This window comes from Bubalus kerabau, chromosome 16, assembly GCF_029407905.1.
Source record: "Bubalus kerabau isolate K-KA32 ecotype Philippines breed swamp buffalo chromosome 16, PCC_UOA_SB_1v2, whole genome shotgun sequence".
Lineage (NCBI taxonomy): Eukaryota > Metazoa > Chordata > Mammalia > Artiodactyla > Bovidae > Bubalus > Bubalus kerabau.
The window spans coordinates 65,200,086-65,214,631 of NC_073639.1; positions in this window are offsets into that span (position 1 = coordinate 65,200,086).

Consider the following 14,546-nt stretch of genomic DNA (forward strand, 5'->3'; position numbering starts at 1 on the left):
TTATTGACTATGCCAAAGCCTTTGACTGTGTGGATCACAATAAACTGTGGAAAATTCTTCAAGAGAGGGGAACACCAGACCACCTGACCTGCCTCTTGAGAAACCTGTATGCAGGTCAGGAAGCAACAGTTCGAACTGGACATGGAACAACAGACTGGTTCCAAATAGGAAAAGGAGTACGTCAAGGTTGTATATTGTCACCCTGCTTCTTTAACTTATATGCAGAGTACATCATGAGAAACTCTGGGCTGGAAGAAGCACAAGCTGGAATCAAGATTGCCGGGAGAAATATCAGTAACCTCAGATATGCACATGAAACCACCCTTATGGCAGAAAGTGAAGAGGAACTCAAAAGCCTCTTGATGAAAGTGAAAGAGGAGAGTGAAAAAGTTGGCTTAAAGCTCAACATTCAGAAAACGAAGATCATGGCATCTGGTCCCATCACTTCATGGGAAATAGATGGGGAAACAGTGGAAACAGTGTCAGACTTTATTTTGGGGGGCTCTGCAGATGCTGATTGCAGCCATGAAATTAAAAGACACTTACTCCTTGGAAGGAAAGTTATGACCAACCTAGATAGTATATTGAAAAGCAGAGATATTACTTTGCCAACCAAGGTCTGTCTAGTCAAGGCTACGGTTTTTCCAGTGGTCATGTATGGATGTGAGAGTTGGACTATAAAGAAAGCTGAGCACCGAAGAATGGATGCTTTTGAACTGTGGTGTTGGAGAAGACTCTTGAGAGTCCCTTGGACTGCAAGGAGATCCAACCTGTCCATCCTAAAGGAGATCAGTCCTGGGTGTTCATTGGAAGGACTGATGCTGAAGCTGGTCCAATACTTTGGCCACCTCATGCGAAGAGCTGACTCATTGGAAAAGACCCTGATGCTGGGAGGGATTGGGGGCAGGAGGAGAAGGGAACAATAGAGGATGAGATGGCTGGATGGCATCACTGACTCGATGGACATGAGTTTGAGTGAACTCCGGGAGTTGGTGATGGACAGAGAGGCCTGGCATGCTGTGATTCATGGGGTCACAAAGAGTCGGACATGACTGAGTGACTGAACTGAACGGAACTGAACTGAATGATAGTCTAATAATACAGGGTCTTTATTCAAATTTTACCAGTTGTCCCCAAAATACTTCCTTTGTCTTTTTTTACTTTTGACCCAATGTCCACTCCTCACACAATACACAAGAATAAATTCCTAAATGATGAGCATCTAAATGTAAAAAATGAAATTGTAATTACCAGTAGGTGAGTGCATCCTCAGTCGCTTCAGTCATGTCAGAGTCTTTGAGACCCTATGGACTGTAGCCCGCCAGGCTCCTCTGTCCATGGGATTCTCCAGGCAAGAATACTGGAGAGGGTTGCCATGGCCTCATCCAGGGGATCTTCCTGATTCAGAGATCCAAACCGCATCTCCTGCATTGCAGGTGGATTCTTTACCGCTGAGCCACCACCAGGGAAGTATACAAGTATATGGGTGAATTCTTCCATAACTTGTGTGTGGAATAAAGATCTCTAACTATGATTCAAAATCCAGATGCAACAAGAGATTAGTACAGAGCCTTCTCTGGCCGTCCAGTGGTTAAGGCTCCATGCTTCCAATACAGGGGACACAGGTTCCATTCCTGGTTGGGGAAATAGGATTCTACATGCCCAAAACTAGGATCCCACAGGCCACAGTGCTGCCAAAAAGTTTTAATTTTTTAATTAAAAAGAAGATTAATAAATTTGACTACATAAAATTTTCTTTAGCTTTTACATGTGAAAAATACCATAAGTGAAATCAGAAGACAACTGACAAACTAGGAGAAAATATTTACAACACACATAATGGATAAAGGAGTATTCTCACTAACAAATGAGTGACTCTCTAAATTTAATGGGGAAATGTGGAAACAAGATAGAAAAATGGACAAAAAAAAGTATGAACAGATGATTCATGAAAAAAGGTGTTAAAGTAATCTTTCAACATGGAAAATCCTTACTTCATTTACCATAAGAGAGAAAGACAGTGATGGGAGAAGGGAACTAGATTGGTGGCTGGAGCACCTGCTGGAGACAGGCCTGGATTTGTGGGAGATGTAGTTTGTGAGGGTTGGAAAGGATGTTGAGAGAGATGAAATACCTTGTCTCTTTCAATCCTCAAAACTGCCCTCTGGAGACTTCCCTGGTGGTCCAGTGGTTAAGAATCCCCCTGTCAATGCAAGGGACACAGGTTTGATCCCTGGTCTGGGAACTAAGATCCCACACGCAATGGGGCAACTAAGCCCTCGTTCTGCAACTACTGAGCCTATGCCCTAGAGCCTGTGCTTCACAACAAGAGAAGCCACTGCAATGAGAAGCCTGCAACGAGGGAGCCCGACTCGCCACAACTAGAGAAAACCTGTGCGCACCACACCAGCGAGGACCCGGCACAGCCAAAAATAAAGAAAGAGGTAAAATAATTTTTAAAAATTGCCCTCTGGTTTGAGTACTAGCAGAAGAGATCGAGAAGAGGTGGCAAGAATACACAAAGAACTATGCACAAAAGATCTTAATGACCCAGATAACCTCGATGGTGTGTTCACTCACCTAGAACCAGACATCCTGGAGTGCGAAGTCAAGTGGGCCTTAGAAAGCATCACTATGAACAAAGCTAGTGGAGGTGGTGGAATTCCAGTTAAGCTATTTCAAATCCTAAAAGATGATGCTGTGAAATTGCTGCACTAAATATGCCAGCAAATCTGGAAAACTCAGCAGTCAGTGGCCACGGGACTGGAAAAGGTCAGTTTTCATTCCAATCCCAAAGAAAGGCAATGCCAAAGAATGTTCAAGCTACTGCACAATTGCACTCATCTCACACACTAGCAAAGTAATGCTCAAAATTCTCCAAGCTAGGCTTCAACAGTACATGAACAGAGAACTCCCAGATGTTCAAGCTGAATTTAGAAAAGGCAGAGCGACCAGAGATCAAATTGCCAACATCCATTCGATCATAGAAAAAGCAAGAGAATTACAGGAAAACTTCTGCTTTATTGACTATGCCAAAGCCTTTGACTGTGTGGATCACCAACTGTGGAAAATTCTTCAAGAGATGGGAATACCAGACCACCTTACCTGCCTCCTGAGAAACCTGTATGCAGGTCAAGAAGCGACAGTTAGAACCGGACATGGAACAATGGACTGGTTCCAAATAGGGAAAGGAGTACATCAAGGCTATATATTGTCACCCTGCTTATTTAACTTATATGCAGAGTACATCATGCAAAATGCTGGGCTGGAGGATACACAAGCTGGAATCAAGATTGCCGGGAGAAATATCATCAACCTCAGATATGCGGATGACACCACCCGTATGGCAGAAAGCAAAGAGGAACTAAAGAACCTCTTGATGAAAGTGAAAAATGAGAGTGGAAAAGTTGACTTAAAACTCAACACTCAGAAAACTAAGATCACAGCATGCAGTCCCAGCACTTTATGGCAAATAGATGAGGAAAAAATGGAAACAGTGACAGACTTTATTTTCTTGGGCTCCAAAATCGCTGCAGATGGTGACTGCAGCCATGAAATTAAAAGACACTTGCTTTTTGGAAGAAAAGCTATGTCAAACCTAGACAGCATATTAAAAATTAGAGACATTACTTTGCCAACAAAGGTCCATCTAGTCAAAGCTATGGTTTTTCCAGTACCCATGTATGGATGTGAGAGTTGGATTATAAAGAAGGCTGAGTGCCAAAGAATTGATGCTTTTGAACTGTGGTGTTGGAAAAGACTCTTGACAGTCCTTTGGACTGCAAGAAGATCAAAGCAGTCAATCCTAAAGGAAATAAGTCCTGAATATTCATTGGAAGGACTGATGCTGAAGCTGATGCTCCAATACTTTGGCCACCTGATGCAAAGAGCTGACTCATTGGAAAAGATCCTGATGCTGGGAAAGATTGAAGTCAGGAGGAGAAAGGGATAAGAGAGATTGAGTTGGTTGGATGACATCATCGACTCATCAGACATGAGTTTGAGCAAGAACTGGGAGATGGTGAAGGACAGGGAAGCTGGCATGCTACAGTCCATGGGGTCACAAAGAGTCCGATAAGACTGAGCGACCGAACAACAACAATCCCCACTTTACAAATAAGGGAATTGAGGCCCAGTGAAGTCAAATCCCAAGGGCCTGCAGCAAGTAAGTGGGCTAGTTGGATTCTACCCTGGGCTTCTCTGCCTCCAAATTCTAAGCATTTAACTCCTTAACTATGTGGATTCCTGTAAACCCAGCTTTGGGAGCTAGTGAATCACTGCGGATCTCAGCTTGCATGGAGAAAAGGTTCAAATGGCCATAGGTCATCAAAAACAAAAAGATTTTCCTTAAGTGATAAGAATATAGATCCTGCATGCCACAATTAAAGATCCTGTGTGCTGCAACAAAAGACTAAGCACAATCAAATAAAATAAAATAAAAATTTTAAGACAAAAAAGCAAGCTAATATGTTCTAAAGTTATTATAAACCAGACATTGTTCTAAGAACTCAAGTTTCATTAGATCATTTAATCCTCATACTGTGTATCCAGGGGACAGGTATCTATATCATCATTCCCATTTTACAGATGAGAAAACAGAGCCACAAAAAAGAAAAGTAACTTGCCAGAACATTGCACCACTTGGAAAAGCTGAAGCTAGGATTTAAACTCAGACAGCCAGACCCTGCGTCCCATGTGTTCATTCCTTATCTAAAAAATGGCAAATGCAAAATTCTGCCCCTGGGGTGTGCAAGCCACAAACAGGATCTGTCAGTGACTACAGCCACGGTGAACTGCCAAGGAGAAGGACAAAGAAGCAACACAGGGGCTCAGAAGATCTCAGTCACTCCCAAGCCGGTAACTACAAAAGGCTGAATAACATCCTCCCAAAGATGTCCACATCCTGATCCCCATGACTGACAAATACGTTACAACACACGGCAAAAAGAACTTTGCATATGTGATTTTTTAAATATAATATTACTTATTTATTTCCTTTATTTTTGGCTGTGCTGGGTCTCTGTTGCTTTGAGGGCTTTTCTCTAGTTTCAGCAAGTGGGAGCTACTCTCCAGCTGTGGTTCGAGGGCGTCTCACTGCAATGGCTTCTCTTGTTGCTGAGCACAAGTTCTAGGGTGGGTGGGCTTCAGTAGCTGCAGCATGCGGTCTCAATAGTTGTAGCTCATGGGCTTAGTTGCTCCAAGGAAGGGGGAATCTTCCTGGATCAGGGCTCAAACGCCTGTCTCCTGCATTGGCAGGCAGATTCTTTACCACTGAGACACCAGGAAAACCCTGCAGATGTGATTTTTATGTATGTATGTATGTGGTTTCTCCAGGTCTTAGTTGCAGCACTCCGGATGTTCAAACTTCATCACAGCATGTGAGATCTTTTTTTTCTTTTTTTTTTTTTTTTTTAGTTGCAGCATGTGGGGTCTAGTTCCCTGACCAGAAATTGAACCCAAGCCCCCTGCACTGGGAGCTCAGAGTCATAGCCACTGGACCACCAGGGGATTCACTGCAGATGTGATTCAGGATCTTGACATGGGCGATTGTCCTGGATTATACAGATGGTGGGACCAACGTAATCGCAAGCATTTTTAGGAGAGGGAGGCAGGAGTTAGAGTGAGGAAAGATGTGTGACTGGAGGATGCTACGCTGCTGGCGTTGAGGGTGGAGGAGGGGGCCACAAGCCAAGGACTGCAGCTGGCCTTTAGAAGCTGGAAAAGGCAAAGTAACAGACTCTCTCTCTCGAAGCCTCCAGAAAGAACATGGACCTGCTGACACCTTGACTTTTCAATTTCTGACCTCCAGCACTGTAAAAATGTGTGCTGTTTAAAGCCAGTAAGTTTGTTACAGCAGCAATGGGGAATGCACAGAAGTGGCCTTGGGCAAAGCCTTTTGAGTTTCTGGGCATCCAGAGCCTCATCCTCGTAATGTGAAGAATGAAATCTGTCTCCGTTACCCGTGGGGTACTTAAACAAGACAATAAACGTGAAAAGGCTTGGCAAGTGTCCTATAAATGAGGACTGAATTTTCCAACCCATTTCAGCATACCCTTGACCTCTCTTTCTGGCTTTTAGCTTTTTTGAGAGCCCCCTCCTCCTCCTTCTTCCTTCCACCTCCATCCTTGCTGGGGAGACCTCCACGGTCTCCCCCTGCAGACTCAGCTTCAAGAACAGCAGATGATAGTCCCAGTGTCAGAGGGCTGCCCAGAGCCCAGGCTGGGAGGCCATGGGACGGAACCAAATTGTCACGTTAGAGAGGACAATGGCTGGTGGTGGCTACTTCCTCCTCTACAACTAGGCTGCTCTGTCTACCTGACTAGTAGGGTCTCCCAGAAAGCCTATTAAGTGTCCAGGGTACTGGGCAAGCCAAGAACACTAAGCCTGCAACGGAGACCCAAGCCTGCTTCTTCCTACACATTCAAAGAACCCACCTGCAATGCAGATGTAGAGACTCGGGCTCGATCCTTGGGTCAGGAAGATCCCCTGGAGGAGGAAATAGCAACCCACTGCAGTACTCTTGCCTGGAAAAGTCCATGGACAGAGGAGCCTGACGGGCTACAGTCCATGAGGTCACAAAGAGCTGGACTTGACATGACATGAGTGACTGAGCATGCACCCACAGGGGTCTCTGGCCTCTACCACTGGTTCACTCCTTAGCATTTAGGGAGCATCAAGTATACACTGACTCGACGGACATGAATTTGAGCAGGCTCTGGGAGTTGGTGATGGACAGGGAAGCCTGGCGTGCTGCAGTCCATGGGTCACAAGGAGTTGGACACGACTGAGCGACTGAACTGGACTGACTGGAGTGCCCGCCAGTGCTGTTGGCTGCCTGCTACTCGTCATTCCTCCATTTTTCTTTGCTTCCCAAAACCACCCAATGCACCATCCCAGGGGATGAGTCCTGATTGGTCTAGGCCAACCCTGGCGTCCTGCTTCCCCTTGAGAATGATTGATCTCGAGGTGTGGGCATGTGACCTCATGCATACAGGCTAAGCTGCTTCAGTCATGTACGACTCTGTGCGACCCTGTGGACTGCAGCCCGCCAGGCTCCTCAGTCCATGGGATTCTCCAGGCAAGAATACTGGAGTGGGTAGCCATGCCCTCCTCCAGGGGACCTTCCCAACCCAGGAATCGAATCAGAGTCTCTTACATCTACTTGCATTGGCAGGCAGATTCTTTACCATTAGCACCACCTGGACTAATGTGACCTCGGTCTGGCTAATTAAACATTAGCCAGAAAAGTCTACTAAGGGACTCTGGGAAAACTAGCTTCCAGTCTATTCCCAGACTGTCTATTAAGAGAGAGATGGGCAAGGAAAAGTCCTTTTTAAACCTCTTTGCCCTGGACGCTGCCCTGGACACTGTTGTCTGAGATTGTGACTGACTTCTGGAGCTTCAGCAGCTACCTTGTAGCCTTGAAGTGACACTGTGCTGTGTGCTGTGCTTAGTCGCTCAGTCGTGTCCAACTCTTTGTGACTGCTAAGGCTGAAATACCAACACATCTAGGTTGGAAAAGCAGAAGGATGAAAGTACCTTGGTAACTGGGATGGTAATAGTAATTTTTTGTGTTCCCTTGGCTAGGTTGGAGAAGGAAATGGCAACCCACTCCAGTGTTCTTGCCTGGAGAATCTCAGGGACAGGGGAGCCTGATGGGCTGCCGTCTATGGGGTCACACAGAGTCGGACACGACTGAAGTGACTTAGCAGCAGCAGCTTGGCTAGGTTATAGTGCCCAGATGTTTGGTTATACACCAGTCAAGATGTTGCTGTGAAAGTATTTTTAGATGTGATTAGCATTTAAATCAGTAGACTTTGAGTGAAGAAGATTACTTTCCATAGTAGGGTTCAGTTCAGTTCAGTTCAGTTCAGTTGCTCAGTCGTGTCAGACTCTTTGTGACCCCATGAACCACAGCACACCAGGCCTCCCTGTCCATCACCAACTCCCGGAGTCCACCCAAACCCATGTCCATTGAGTCGGTGATGCCATCCAACCATCTCATCCTCTGTCGTCCCCTTCTCCTCCTGCTCTCAATCTTTCCCAGCATCAGGGTCTTTTCCAATGAGTCAGCTCTTCACATCAGGTGGCCAAAGTATTGGAGTTTCAGCTTCAACGTCAGTCCTTCCAATGAACACCCAGGACTGATCTCCTTTAGGATGGACTGGTTGCATCTCCTTGCAGTCCAAGGGACTCTCAAGAGTCTTCTCCAACACCACAGTTCAAAAGCATCCATTCTTCGGTGCTCAGCTTTCTTTATAGTCCAACTCTCACATCCATACATGACCACTGGACTTGACTAGATGGACCTTTGTTGGCAAAGTAATGTCTCTGTTTTCTAATATGCTGTCTAGGTTGGTCATAACTTTCCTTCCAAGGAGTAAGTGTCTTTTAATTTCATGGCTGCAGTCACCATCTGCAGTGATTTTGGAGCCCCCAAAAATAAAGTCTGACACTGTTTCCACTGTTTCCCCATCTATTTCCCATGAAGTGATGGGACCAGATGCCATGATCTTCGTTTTCTGAATGTTGAGCTTTAAGCCAACTTTTTCACTCTCCTCTTTCACTTTCATCAAGAGGCTTTTGAGTTCCTCTTCACTTTCTGCCATATGGGTGGTTTCATGTGCATATCTGAGGTTACTGATATTTCTCCCGGCAATCTTGATTCCAGCTTGTACTTCTTCCAGCCCAGCGTTTCTCATGATGTACTCTGCATGTAAGTTAAAGAAGCAGGGTGACAATATACAGCCTTGACGTACTCCTTTTCCTATTTGGAACCAGTCTGTTGTTCCATGTCCAGTTCGAACTGTTGCTTCCTGACCTGCATACAGGTTTCTCAAGAGGCAGGTCAGGTAGTCTGGTATTCCCATCTCTTTCAGAATTTTCCACAGTTTATTGTGATCCACACAGTCAAAGGCTTTGGCATAGTCCATAAAGCAGAAATAGATGTTTTTATGGAACTCTCTTGCTTTTTTGATGATCCAGTGGAGGTTGGCAATTTGATCCCTGGTTCCTCTGCCTTTTCTAAAAAGTCACGAACCGGCCTTGGAGTACAGAATGAAGCAGGGCAAAGGCTAATAGAGTTCTGCCAAGAGAATGTACTGGTCATAGCAAACATCCTCTTCCAACAACACAAGAGAAGACTCTACACATGGGCTTCACCAGATGGTCAACACCGAAATCAGATTGACTATAGTCTTTGCAGCCAAAGATGGAGAAGCTCTATACAGTCAGCAAAAACAAGCCTGGGAGCTGACTGTGGCTCAGGTCATGAATTCCTTATTGCCAAAATCAGACTTAAATTGAATAAAGTAGAGAAAACTACTAGACCATTCAGGGATGACCTAAATCAAATCCCTTATGACTATACAGTGCAGGTGAGAAATAGGTTTCAGGGACTGGATCTGACACAGAGTGCCTGATAGTCGGGTCGGGGTCGTTCAGTTAACTGGAGAGGGGAAGCAGACGTGGCAGAATGGTAGCATTCAAAGACTCTGAGTGAAGAGTAAACAAAAAAATTCATTGCATCCTTTGCAACTTCTCTGTAAGCCCAAAATGAATTTAAAATAAAAATTCAAATTAAAAAAAAAAGTGGGGGGACCCAAGGTACAAACTTGGTTTGTTTGATACAAATGCCTGAGTGTTCCTTGGGAGTGCAGGGTTGGAGTACCAGCTCCCAGGAATGCAGAGATGACCTCTGGTCAGTCACAGGCCCTCTCATACTTACAGCCACTGCCTTTTTAACGTAGGTAGCATGAGTATTAATACCGATGAGCTGTGAGAATCCTTTGAAACGTGCACAACATCACACACATGCCAGGGGAGCTGTGGTGGCGATGCTTTCTATTACAGAAAACATGCCTTCCCTCATTTTTAAAAAAATGTATTTATTTTCCTTTGAATCCCTCATTTTTAAAAAAATGTTAACCCATTTTATTTTGGCTGCATGGGCTCTTTGTTGCGGCACGCGGGCTTCTCTGGTTGTGATGATGGGATGGGTTCAGTAGTTGCGCGTAGGCTTACCTGCCTCATGGCATGTGGGCTCTTAGTCCCATGACCAGGGATCGAACCCATGTCCCCAGCATTGAAAGGCAGATTCGCAACCCCTGGACCACCAGGGAAGCCCTCCCTCCCTCACGTTCACTTTGGGAGGATTTGTATTTTCACAAATGAGATTTGCTTGAAGCTATGAGTGCCCGTGGGAAGGCAGAACAGGACACTGGCTTCCAATCCTGGCTTTACAATTTAGTGGCATCTGACCTTGAGCATGCAACTTTTCTGTGCCTCAGTTTCTTCATCTGTTAAATGGGGATAGTGAGATTGTATCTCATAGCATTATTATAAAACGTGTGTGCGCACATGCTCAGTTGCCTTGTTGCATCCAACTCCTTGCGATCCTATGTATGGTAGCCCTCCAGGCTCCTCTGTCCATGGGATTTTCCAGGCAAGAATACTGGAGTGGGTTGCCATTTCCTTTTCCAGGAAATCTTCCCAACCCAGGGATCGAACCTGCTTTTCTTATGTCTCCTGCATTGGCATGCGAGTTCTTTGTCACAAGTGCCACCTGGGAAGCAGCAATATATTTTTCCAAATCTCTCCCTCAGAGCTATAAGGAACATCTAGTGGGTTATGGTAACCTCCTCCAGGGGCTCTTCCTGACTCAGGCATCAAATCTGCACCTCCTACATTGCAGGCAGATTCTTTACCCACTGACCTACCTGGGAAGCCCAAACTCAGTCGTGTGCGATTCTTTGTGACCCCATGGACTGCAGCACTCCATGCTTCCCTGTCCTTTACTATCTCCCGGAGCTTGCTCAAACTCATGTCCATTCAGTCAGTGATGCCGTCAAACCATCTCATCCTCTGTCACCCCCTTCTCCTCCTGTTCTCAATCTTGGTCAGCATCAGAGTCTTTATCAATGAGTCAGTTCTTTGCATCAGGTGGCCAAAGTATTGGAGCTTCAGCTTCAGCATCAGTCCTTCCAATGAATATTCAGGGTTGGTTTTCTTTAGGATTGATTGGTTTGACCTCCTTGCTTCTGACAGAGTGTGGTTCACTGGAGAAGGGAATGACAAACTGCTTCAGTATCCTTGCCTCAGGAACCCTATGAACAGTATGAAAAGGCAAAAAATGAAATATTGCTCAGCCTTAAAAAGGAAGGAGATTCTGACGCATGCTACAAGGAGCAAGAATCCTAAGGAAATCATGCTAAGTGAAATAAGCCAGTCACAGAAAGACTTATTCTATATAATATCATCTATATGATGTATCTAAAGTAGTCAGATTCATGGAGACAGAAAGTAAAGTGGTGATACCTGGGGGCTGGGAGTAGGGAGGGATGGGGAATTGTTTAATGTCTATAAAGTTTCAGTTTAACAAGATAAAAACATTCTTGGGATCTGTTGAACAATCATTTGAATATGCTTAACATGACTAAGTACTGCATTTTGGACACTTCTGTTGACCATGATGGCTACTCCATTTCTTCTAAGGGATTCCTGCCCACAGTAGTAGATATAATGGTCACCTGAGTTAAATTCACCCATTCCAGTCCATTGTAGTTCTCTGATTCCCAGAATGTCGACGTTCACTCTTGCCATCTCCTGTTTGACCACTTCCAATTTGCCTTGATTAATGAACCTAACATTCCAGGTTCCTATGCAATATTGCTCTTTACAGCATCAGACCTTGCTTCTATCACCAGTCACATTCACAACTGGGTATTGTTTTTGCTTTGGCTCCATCCCTTCATTCTTTCTGGAGTTATTTCTCCACTGATCTCCAGTAGCGTATTGGGCACTTACCGACCTGGGGAGTTCCTCTTTCAGTATCCTATCATTTTGCCTTTTCATACTGTTCATGGGGTTCTCAAGGAAAGAATACTGAAGTGGTTTGCCATTCCCTTCTCCAGTGGACTACATTCTGTCAGGAGATACAACCAGTCCATTCTAAAGGAGATCAGTCCTGGATGTTCATTGGAGAGACTGATGCTAAAGCTGAAACTCCAATACTTTGGCCACCTCATGCGAAGAGTTGACTCATTGGAAAAGACCCTGATGCTGGGAGGGATTGAGGGCAGGAGGAGAAGGGTATGACAGAGGATGAGATGGCTGGATGGCATCACCAACTCGATGGACATGAGTTTGAGTAAACTCTGGGAGTTGGTGATGGACAGGGAGGCCTGGCGTGCTGTGATTCATGGGGTCACAAAGACTTGGACACAACTGAGTGACTGAACTGAACTGGCCACCAGGGGTCGCTATGCTCCCATTTCATTTCACAGCCCTCTCCGCCCTTTCTACTCAGTGGAGCTAGCTGACGGTTTCTAGCGGATGGTGCGGGGGAATGCCCTAGGATCCTGGAGAAAGTTAGAGCACCTCTATCCTCCCCGCCTTCGCCAGATGCACCAGCCCTGCAGAAGCCCCAGGGCTGCACGACACCCCCCATCACATGCCGGCCCACAGCCGACTCAGCTCCGCGGTTTCTCTGGGTCTCTTCCCTCTTTGCTGGAGACACCGTCGGTCCTGAATAGGGTGCATCCACCTTGCCTGGCTGCCCGCCGGTCTTCAGATTGCCCAGGGGCTGGAGAAGACCGAAAGGTGCAAGGACTCACCTGCCACCAGGTTACCCACAGATAAGGGGACACGGCAATGCAAATGGGTCAGAGACCTCCTATCCCAGGTGCAGAGACTTCGCGGTCAAGCAGCCCTGGGGTTTGCCCACTCACCTGCTCACTATGTATGTCATAACCTCCTGGGGGCCTGAGTCTCCTCATTTGTAAAATCTATGTTAATACCCAGGAGGATGGGAAGAAGTTTAACAAAAATTCCTGAGGCTTAGAAAAGCACTCAACCGATGGGCTAATGACCATTCCATGCCCCGTGTCTGATGCTGGCCTGATCTCCCATCGCCGGCTGGTTTTCTACTGTGCAGCACCCACTCTCGACTTTGCACTTATTACTTAAGGATCCTTTCCTGAAGAAACCCGCACCATGATCCTCTGGACCAGACAGGGTCAGTGAGTTAACCAGGCAGGATTCACTGGGTTGCAATGAATAGAAACCCAGTGAAACTACCTCAAGGAAATGGAAGTGTCTCGTGGAATCCAAGAAAAAATGAAAATCAAACAGCAAAGTGCTGAGAAGGGCAGACCTAGGATCTGGGCTCTTTGGGGACCCTGGACCATCCCTTCCCCAAAGCCTGCTTTACTCCTCTCCTCCACATAGGACATGTGCCCCCATGCCCTCCCACCAGGCTACGGACTCTGCTGCCAACCTAGAGCATGCCAGGCACACTCCCACCTCAGGGCCTTTGCACCCTCTTTGCCCTCTGCCTAGGACATCCTCCTGTAGCTCTCTCCTATGGTTCACTACCTCCCTGCTTCTAGTCTTGGCTCAGATGTCACCCCAATGGCACCTCCCTTGTCCAACTGTTTGAAAATTGCAGCCCATCTCCCACCACCAGCATGCTTCAGCCTCTCCCCTGCTTTCTTGCTTTTTTCCTTTAATTTAAGTTCACACACAAAAAAAGAGAGGGGTAATTATAATCCTTCATTTATAGCCCACTCTCATCAGCATTTATTTTTTTTATTTTAATTATTTATTTGGCTGCACCAGGTCTTACTTGGCATGTGGGATCTAGTTCCCTGACCATGGATTGAACCCCAGGTCCCCTGAATTGGGAGCACAGAGTCTTTTAACTGCTGGGCCACGAGGGAAGTCCCAGTGTTTAATTACTAAATTTAATGATGTAAAACCCCAAATCCAAACAAAAGCTACAGTCTTGACGATAACCTACATCTAACCAGATGGTTCCCCCCGACCATAATCCCCTCACCATAGTCTTCATCCTGAATCCTTTAGTTATTCTTCCCTTGTTTCCTTCTTATGGTTTATTATTGCATATGTGTGTATTTATTTTTAGTTGCTTTCAACTTGATAGAAAGGATTTCGCATTTATGTAACAGGACATTTCTTGTGGGATATTCGATCTCAGATATTCATCCACATTGTGATGTATTATGACTGTAGTTCCTATGTTTTGACTGCCAAGTAGTACTTTGCAGTGGGAATTTATTCATCTGCTCTCCCATAGCTGGGCACGTGGGTGTGTCCCAGTTTTGGCCGCTGTGGACAGCGCCCCTGTGAATATCCTTCCATGTAATTCCTGGTGTAGACAGGCAAGCATTTCTCCACGGTTTATACTTTGGTGTAGAATTGGTGGGTCATAGGATACGGACGTGCTCGACTTTGGAAGAGAAAGCCAAGTAAACTCCACACTGTGAACTGGCTGCACTGAGTCACATGCCCACCAGACGTGTTGAGAAGGCTTGCTTTTTCTCTACAGTTCTTGCACTTTCTGCCATACCATGAGTTTCACTTATGTCTTTGTTTAGCATCTGTCTCTGCCCTCCACCCCACTAGGTCAGCACCAGGAGGGCAGAGATTTTTTTAACTCTTTGGTTCACTATTACATTCCCAGTGCCTGGATCAGTGTGTAGCACATAGTAGATGCTCAATAAACATCTGGTTGGATGAACAAGTCG